This window comes from Lepisma saccharinum, chromosome 1 (genome assembly GCF_977018435.1).
Source record: "Lepisma saccharinum chromosome 1, izLepSacc3.1, whole genome shotgun sequence".
In the NCBI taxonomy this organism is placed as follows: domain Eukaryota; kingdom Metazoa; phylum Arthropoda; class Insecta; order Zygentoma; family Lepismatidae; genus Lepisma; species Lepisma saccharinum.
This window is the reverse complement of record NC_139229.1, coordinates 15,104,878-15,114,930: the sequence shown is the minus strand read 5'-3', so window position 1 is coordinate 15,114,930 and position 10,053 is coordinate 15,104,878. Positions and strand designations below refer to the sequence as shown.

The following is a 10,053-nucleotide window of genomic DNA, read 5'->3' as shown; positions in this document are numbered from 1 at the left end:
GAGTGGGGTGCGATTGTATGTTATTCAGTCAAAAACAGCAGTGCTCTGAAGCAGAGGACGAGAGTGCAAGCGCCCCAAAAATATGTTTAGGCAAGAAGAACAACGTCTCTTAGGCAGACGGTCAACGCAGCCTACTACTGCACCTTCTTGCAACACCACCTTCGTCTCGCATTAAGAAGGAAGCGACGGCACGTTCTGGCACGGTGTCCCATCATCCTGCTTGACAATGCAAAATGTCACACTGCGAACACTGTGACGGCGCTCCTGCATCACTGGTAGTGGGAGGTACTGGAACATCCGCCGTATTCACCGGTATGAGACCGTGTGATTACGACCTTTTTGCCAAAATGAAGGAACCACTGGGCGGGAAGCACTACGACACGTGCGAAGCCATCATACGTGCTATAGGGCGGTCACTGCGGGACATCGACAGAGATGGATGCGCTGATGGTGTACGACGCCTTCCATACGTGTGGCAGAAGGTCGTAGAGATGGGGGGCGATTACATTGAAGGAATGTAACACGTGCTCCTCTGCCAATTCAGTCAAGTAGCAATTATACCAGTGTTACCATTACTTTTTATCCAACCCTTGTATTTTAAATAGATCAGAGAATTTTGGTTTTAATTTTCATGGAATTACCTTTTATGTGTGCATATTCATGGGCAGATTATCAAGGGGTCCTGTTCGATACCCGGTGGATGCATATAGTGATTCAGATCCCACTTTAAACTGTAGGTCCAGTCCTGATTAGCCTTACTGTGCATAAAGTGGGCTTAAAACACCAACTCAATGAATCAATCAATCATGAGAAGATTAAGGGGGAACACAAGGGGGTCAGTTGCCCATGATACTACTAAATCTAACAATAAATTGTCAATAATTTTAGAGCAAATGTCAGTACCATCTCTTTTTATGTGTGCTTAACATTTAAAATGAAGCTATCACCCATCAAGGCATCTGTGAATATAAATCAACATAAGCATTTCTCCCTTTGATATATTTTTTATCTATCATCCCTAGAGATGTCTAAACAAACCATCATTATTCGTGGCATGGTGAACATGGTTAAAGTAGTGTGTAGATAAAGTTTGGTATTTCCACATTACTGTTTCAACAATGCAGAAATATGAAACTTTACATAAGGGTTTTGTATTTCCATGTTACTGTTTCAGCAATGTGGAAATATCAAATTTTACCTGCACAAACCATTAACTCTAGAACACTACAGTGTTCCAATATTACAGTGTAACTAGTGCTATGTAAATTTTACGTACATGAAGGAATTGATTTTCAAAACAACCTCTACATCATGAAAACAAAATGACCATTCTTTGTGAACATTATTTTGTTTATTTTCCTTATATTGTAGTTTTATTCTTCATTTTAAAATGTTTAAACATGGTTTTATTATACATAGAATATTTTAAGAGATTGTCTTGATTGACAAGCCCGTACGTAAATTAAGAATGAAGGCGAAAAATTCAAACAATGACAAACAAACACTAATATTCATAACACTGTAAATAAGAAACAAATGTAATTTTAAAGTCTTTCAAGAAAAAAGTGCATGGTTCTGAACTTCTGTTTTCAAAATCTAACTTTCCAAATCAAATTTGTAAATGTCAATGTCAATGTGAAAGATTTTTCTTGTTTTACTAGAGCTACTTAAAATGGACGTACAGTGCACAACATAACAAACCAAATCAAGACGTTCAGCGCTTGCACCCTCCTTACCACAGTGCTGCCTTATGTCCAACAGACTGCTTGAGGCACTGCTAGGTGGAGGGGTGTGTAGGTCAGAGGTGGAAGGTAGGGAAGGGAATTAAGGGCACACCACATGTAAATTTTACGTACGGTAGTGTTCTAGGTTTAATTGGACTGGATGGCAGCTGAAAATAAAAGACATTTGAATGATATCTGTTGATAATACAAATTAGTGAACAATATCGATGTTGGGTAACATAACATGTACATGTGATACTTCCACTACATAGTGTCAGATGAGAACAGGAGTCACAGAAATATTCAAATAGTGGGGTTCCTTGCTACCTAACTTAATAACAAAGTACACCAATGTTGCAATGTTTAAAAAACAGATTTTGAAAACAAATTTTGTACTTTCGGAGGTATTACAAGAAATGTAAAACTTTTCTACGTATATTTTCCACACAAGATAAGTAGAGACTACTTGAGAAATATATATTTTATATGCTTTAGTAGCATTTTATAGGTACAGTACCTTTTTGCACCACTTGTTTTATTATCCATTAATCCGAGCCATTCGAAGATTTTTAAACAAGTACAGTATTATTTTTTGTATTTTTTAATTATTTTTACAAATATTTATTTTGTGTAAGAAAGTTCAATCTAGTCAGTTGTACAGTCACAGACACTGCCGGCTTGTAACAATTCCATAGAAAGTCAATGTATTCATTACAAGCCGGCAGTGTCCGTGACTGTACAAAACTTGAATATCATTTTTTTTAATTACCTAGGTTATAATTTTAGAATAGCTTGTCATAGCTACAACGAATTTATAGCTTTGCCTATAAGTGCCATAACTCTACCAAAATTATGTTTAGGACATGTTTAGTTGCTATAATTATAATGAAATGTGTTTTGGAACTGTCTTAGGTAGTTTATTTTATGACTTTTACAATGGCGTATTCTCCCATGTTACCTGGTTTACTACCAGAAAATCAACTTTTTTCACATATAGTTGTTGGACTTCTTTGTTTTATTTGCATGCCTGCATCGGTGTTTTATTTATATTAAATCCAATTAATACATAATAAATATGTATAATACGTAAGAATTGTAGTAAACTAGGTCAAATTTTCAGAATACGCCATTGGAGTTTTACAACTTCGTCGTAAGTGTTCATGAATAAACATTAAATGAGTTCTGTGAGCAAATTTCTCTCCCAACTTATGTGTTGTTCTGTGCATTGCTTGAAGTGAAAATTGCTAGGGATACTTGATTGAGCCTTGGGACCAATGAAGGGGTGGGGGTGGAGGTGCTCATGTGTGTCAGTAAAATAAACCACATTTTTTTCAACATAGGAACAGCTGGTGTGATGGTATGTATAACTTTTTCAGGGTGGGGGATACCATCCCCTGCATCTTGCTTCACTTCGAGCACTGCTTCTGTAAGAAAAGAAATGAAATGATAATTAATAATCCTTCGTGGGTCACGCAAGCAAAATTACGTGAATGGTCCTGCAAAGTACCAGAGACCGGGTTTTTAAAATATGCTATATTAATGGTCTAAAATGCCAAATCCTCAATTATTACAATTAGTTATTTCCTTTCAACAATTGAGATTCTATAAAACTACAAAAATTGGAATTCTATAAATTTATAAAAAGGCACTCTTCGTTAGTTGGGCATGGAATGGCAGACTGGATTTTCAGTAAAAACTATGTACGTCGCGCAAGGACTCGGATAGCAAGGGGTTTGAACGAACCCTTCCTAGCAGCTCAAAGATCTTACTAACACTGAAAACAAAATGGTGTAAAAGAGAAAGGTTAGAAAATCAGTTAGACAGAAGGAGGGTATTGACAAAACAATCATTGATAAATAACTACATTAAAACCATACAGCCGGAACTAGAGACGATGCACGACCCACGCAGAGTTAATAAATGTACTTAATTTGGTAAAAACATATCTGGTTGTACTTTGATAAGGTTATACCCACGGTATTTCTTTTTTAGACCATAATTTGTGATGTTTGACTACAACATTGTAAAACATTGTATAAATATGTACCTGTGCAAGTAGAAAGAACTTTTGTAGCATAATAAATTTGTTAAATAATAAAGGCGATATGTTTTATTACTACCAGGACTGAGCCGATACCGATACTCTCACCGTTTCCCACCGATTCCAATGCTTGAAAATTGTAACGTTTAAAAGTTGTTCAAAATATACATTAATATTAGTGTGTAAGTATTTCACTTTATATGCATCAATATGCCAAGATTTTTATTTTAAAATATTTGAGAATTACATCAGAATATTAAATTACATTCATGATAGATGCGGTTAATGGGATTTAAGTATTACCTACGTCAAATTTTGTGTTTCCACGTTGCACAATTGGATAGTTATTTCCGATTAATTTCAAAGGCTCACTGACTTCATTCACTAAGGGTACAGAATCTCACAAAATTAAAGTGTTTTTCACACAAAACTGAGGAAAATTAAAAGACATTTCGAATTTTACACAATTCCAAGGATAATTAGACACTGCGAAAGTATCGCATGGCATTGTTGCAGAGTTCTAAAGTCCATGCAAGACCGAAATGCCAGAAAAGTATTTGTAAATAAATTCCAACTGATATTTTCCGATACTGATTAGTATCAGCTCAGCCCTATTTATTACTTAGTTTTTGTTGTTGTTGTGGGGAGGAGTGAATTAAAGGAAGGAGGGCTAGAAGGGCTGTATAGCAAAGGAGAAGGAAAATGGAAACACCAGACACTGCAAAAATTTCTTCAATTTGCATTTCCAGTTGTAGGTAATAGGTGGCAGAAATGGAAGTTAGAGTTCAACCTGTAATGCTGCGAGATCCAGAGCGAAGATGCAATTGGCATGTAAAGATGTGGTTCTCTCACCAGGATTGTGAAAAGTTGTGAGTTATGAGGAAGGAGAAAATGTGAGGGGAAAGTTGGGGATGGGAATGAGGGGTGAAGATGGGGTTTCAGTGGGAAAGTTGAAGAGTGATCTCATTTAAGTCAGGGGCTGTGATTGCACTCATGTCTAATATGTAGGCCATATCATCACTCATCCTCATCCTTGCAATTAGCCAAAAGTGGAAGAAAAGAGATGTTAAATGAAATAATATATAAACAAATACGAGGGTCATCCAGAAAAAAGGGAACGTTTTGGCATGAAACCCAAACGACAAATGATTTGTGCAAATAAACTATGGTACAGAAACTACATACCGTACTATATTCTTCCACATATTCACCATACCCATTCAGGCACTTGTCAGAGCATGGTACCAGTTCGTACATACCGTCATTGTATTCGGTTGCCGCCAATGTATTCAACAATGTAGTGACAGTATCTTGAGTTTTTCAACCATGGCCAAGTTCTTTCCAAAAATTTCTCGATTGCGACAGGCGATGAGACATGGGTCGCCTATTCAACACCCAAAACCAAGCGCCAGTCAATGGAGTGGCAACTCAGCATGCGAAAGGTTCTTGCAACTGTCTTCTGGGACAGGGAAGGTATCTTATTTGTTGATTTTCTGCCACAGGGAGCAACGATAAATACTGAGGCCTACTGTGAAACACTTCAAAGGATCTGTCGTGCCATACAAGACAAACGTGGTGGTTGAATACATTGGCAGCAACCGTGTACAATGATGGTATCAACAAACTGGTATAATTCTATAATAAGTGATGTTGGAAAGTAGAGTAAGGTATGTAGTTTCTGGACCACAATTTTTTTCACACATCGTTTATGTTTTACACCAAAACGTTCCCTTCTTTCTGGATGACACTCGTACTAACTTCTTTGTTGCAATTACACTAGATATGAATTTATTCCCATGTTGCAAATGGAAGCGATTTTTAAAGTTGATTACTAAGCTAGATACCGTGTTTGAAAAATATGATGAATAAGTATTTACAGAATCCCATGTATTCCTTATGGAGAAATAACTTCAAATTCAAGTTGCGGCTAAACAAATGGAAGTTTCGACTCTTTCTAGCGGAAATATCATCTTCAATGGATCCTGTACCCGATCATGTGTTTTTCTCCGCCATCGGAAGTTTGATATCCCCAAGAAAATGAATAAAACAATTCTCCCATAAGAGTATTGCATTTCACCTTGCCTTCTACGGCCATCCTGGCAGTGTTGCCAAACCTGATGTGCATAAAGAAGCTAAATTTCACGTTAAGTTGAGTTGAAGTTGACTTTCCAATAGCTAGATTTAAGAATCCATGATGGATGCGGTAAACATGGTTTAAAATTACTTATGTGAAACTTAGAAATTTCGCACTTCCACATTGCACAATTTAATAGTTAAATCCACTTAATTTCGAAGATCCACTGTCTTAATTTACTAAGGGTAAGATGCCGTACCCTTAGTAAATGAAGGCAGTGGATGTTCGAAATTAATATGATTTAATCATTAAATTGTGCAGCGTGGAAGTGCGAAATTTCTAAATTTCAGGTAAGTAGATTTAAGAAGACTGGATAACTGGATAAAAAGCCTCCCATGGTAATTTTAGTTGTCAAGGGGGGGGGGTGGCCACTGCTATTACCGGTAACTTTAAACTGATGACAATCTATTCTTAGTTTTCACCGTGTAGATCTGACTTCGTTACCCTTCTCAATAATCCACCGATTGTTGCATGAAATCGAAAATAAAGGATTACCACATAACAATATTGTCATCTTCCCCTCAGCCATGGCGCTATATAAAAGTAGCTGGCGAGGTAAGAGGGGGTGTGGTGACGCAGCCAATATAATAATATCACGTGTATTGTGTATGTGAGGGGGCTCTCGGTCTATCTGTTATAGTATCAGTTACACGTACTCACGGTAATGATTATTTTAATTCTTTTGTATTATTAAAATGTTAAAATATATTTTTTATTTTATATTTTTAATCCTTTTGAGATTTAATAGTTCTTTATGAATGGTGGTTCAAATTTCTATTGTTTTTGGTTCTTTTTTGTTTTTATTAATGGTGTGACTTGGTATCGGAGTATGAGGGGCCGGTTATTTTATTGGATTAGATGTAATGTCTTATTCATTAATTTTACTTAGTATTTGAATTATTTTTTTAATAATAGTAGCTAGAAATAGTATTATATCTATTTATTTTTATCCCTGTAGATTTATATTTTTGTTAATTATTTTATTATTATTATTAATATTAACTTTTATAAGAATAATTTTTATTTTATTTTATTTGTTTTTTGAGGGGTCATTAGTACCTACTTTATTTTTAATTTTAGGGTGAGGGTATCAACCAGAGCGAGTACAAGCGGGGGTATACTTACTTTTTTATACATTACTTGCTTCTTTACCTCTTTTGGTTGGTATTTTTATGTTAAATTATAAGGTGGGTGGTTTATATATATATATATATATATTTAGATATATTAATATTAATATAAATTATTTTGTTTGATATATTAGAATGGTGTTTGCTTTTTTAGTAAAAATACCTATATTTTTGGTTCATTTGTTATTACCTAGGGCTCATGTTGAGGCTCCAGTTAGAGGATCTATGATTTTGGCTGGAATTTTATTAAAACTTGGGGGATATGGTATTTTGCGAATTATTTCTTGTATTGAGAGACTGGCTATTAAATATAATATTTTTTGATTTGGTATTAGAATTGTCGGAATTTGAATAATTAGTCTTGTTTGTATACGTCAAATCGATTTAAGGGCCCTGGTTGCGTATTCATCTGTGGCACACATAGGTCTTGTTTTAATAGGGATTATAACTATAGGAGCATGAGGGATAAATGGTGGACTTACTTTAATAGTAGCACATGGTCTTTGTTCTTCTGGGATATTTTGTCTAGTAAATATTACTTATGAGCGATTAGGTAGTCGTAGTATACTAATTAATAGGGGGATAATTAATTATATTCCTAGATTATCTTTATGATGATTTATATTAAGAATTACTAATATGGCTGCCCCCCCTTCTATTAATTTGCTGGGTGAAATTAGCTTATTAAATAGAATTATTGGGTGATCCTATTTTAGTTTTGTAGGTGTTGCACTACTTTCTTTTTTAAGTGCTGGTTATACTTTATATTTATACTCTTATACTCAGCATGGAATATACTATTCTGGTGTATTTTCTTGTTGAAGAAGTAATATTCGTGAATATTTATTATTATTTTGTCATTTATTTCCATTAAATTTTTTAATTATTTTTTGTTCTCCAATATTTCATTGAATTTAAAATATTTAAGTAGTTTAAGTAGAATAATAAGTTGTGGGCTTATAGGTAACTAAAAGTTCTTAAATCAATGGTTTTTAATTTTTTTATTACAAGTATAGTATCAATTATTTTATTAATTAGTAGAATAATTTTATTATTATTAGGGATAGTATTTTTAATTAAGGATGTTACAATTTTTATTGAGTGAAATATTATTAATTTAAATAGTTCTAATATTATTATAACAATATTATTTGACTGGATATCCTTAATTTTTATAGGCTTAGTTATATATATTTCTTCTATGGTTATTAATTATAGAGGTTCTTATATGGAGGGGGACTATAATATAAATCGATTTATTATTTTAGTTTTATTATTTGTTGGATCTATAATGTTTTTAATTATTTCTCCTAATATTATTAGAATTATTTTAGGATGGGATGGTTTAGGATTAGTTTCTTATTGTCTAGTAATTTATTATCAGAATGTTCGTTCCTATTCTGCTGGGATATTAACTGCTTTGTCCAATCGAATTGGTGATGTATTTATTTTATTATCTATTGCTTGAATATTAAACTATGGTAGATGGAATTATATTTATTATTTATGATTAGTTTCTGATTTTGATATAATATTAATTACTAGATTTATTATTATTGCTGGAATAACAAAGAGTGCACAAATTCCGTTTTCTGCATGGTTGCCGGCAGCTATAGCTGCACCAACCCCAGTTTCTGCGTTAGTTCATTCTTCTACTTTGGTTACTGCTGGAGTTTATTTATTAATTCGTTTTGGAGATATATTGATATATACTGTTCTTGGCAGGGTACTTTTATTATTATCCGGGCTAACTATATTTATAGCTGGAGTTGGTGCTAATTTTGAATATGATTTAAGGAAAATTATTGCCTTATCTACATTAAGACAACTTGGGTTAATAATATTAACATTATCTATGGGGTTAAAGGAGCTATCATTTTTTCACTTGCTAACACACGCTATATTTAAGTCTTTATTGTTTTTATGTGCTGGTGTAGTAATTCATGTTATAGGGGATGTTCAGGATATTCGTTGCATGGGGGGCTTAATTAATAAAATACCAATAACTATTTCTTGTATAATAATTTCTAGTCTTGCCCTGTGTGGGATACCATTTTTGGCTGGATTTTATTCTAAGGATTTAATTTTGGAAATATTAAGTATATCTTCTTTTAATTTAGTAATATTTGTCTTATGAATTTCTACGGGTATAACTATAGCTTATAGTTTTCGATTAAATTATTATTTAGTTGGTAAGACTTATAGAGGTACATCATTCCAATTTTTTTCTGATGATGGGGGGGTGGGGTATGTTTAAAGGTATATTAGGCTTACTATTATTATCTATTGTAGGTGGCTCTGTATTAATGTGATTAGTTTTTCCTTCTGTTTTTGTTGTTATTATTCCCCTTAATTTGAAAATAGGGGCAGTTATTTGTATTTTACTAGGGGGGTGAATTGGATATAATATTACATCTTTCTTATTCGAAGTTTATCCATTTTTTAATAATAAAATAATATACTATTTATTAGGAGGAATATGATTTTTACCTTATTTGTCCTCTGGGGGATTAATTGGTAGTTCATTTATTACTGGAGGTTTATATATTAAGTCTATTGATTATGGATGAAGTGAGCTTATGGGGGGACAGGGAGTGTATAAATATATAAGGAGTGGTTCTTTAACTATTCAACTAATACATTCTAACTATTTTAATATTTATTTTATATTTTCATTTTTAATAGTAATTTTATTAATAATTTATGTATGTTTATATAGCTTATAATAAAGTATAATATTGAAGTTATTATGAAGAATAATATAATTCTGTAAACACTTCTTGAACTTATTTAAAGCCCAGCTTTATCATGAAAAGATAATGTAATTTTATACTAAAGAAATAATGTAAAGAGTATTAATGGAATTTCACCACTAAAGATGGAAGTTAGCAGCCCCCACTTAATGAGATACCCCTTAACTGAGGAGATAATCCTAATTTTATTATTAACATTAATATGCCGCCTTTCTTTGGCTTCAGTCAAGTAAGCAAGGGTAATATATACCAATTTATTCAGGTCGAAGCT

At 33.3% G+C, this 10,053-nt stretch overlaps 1 pseudogene; it reads left to right on the top strand.

Moving 5' to 3' along the window:
• Window positions 1-6,657: 6,657 nt before the first annotated feature.
• On the top strand, window positions 6,658-9,425 carry LOC145995999 (NADH-ubiquinone oxidoreductase chain 5 pseudogene; annotated as a pseudogene).
• Window positions 9,426-10,053: the final 628 nt, after the last annotated feature.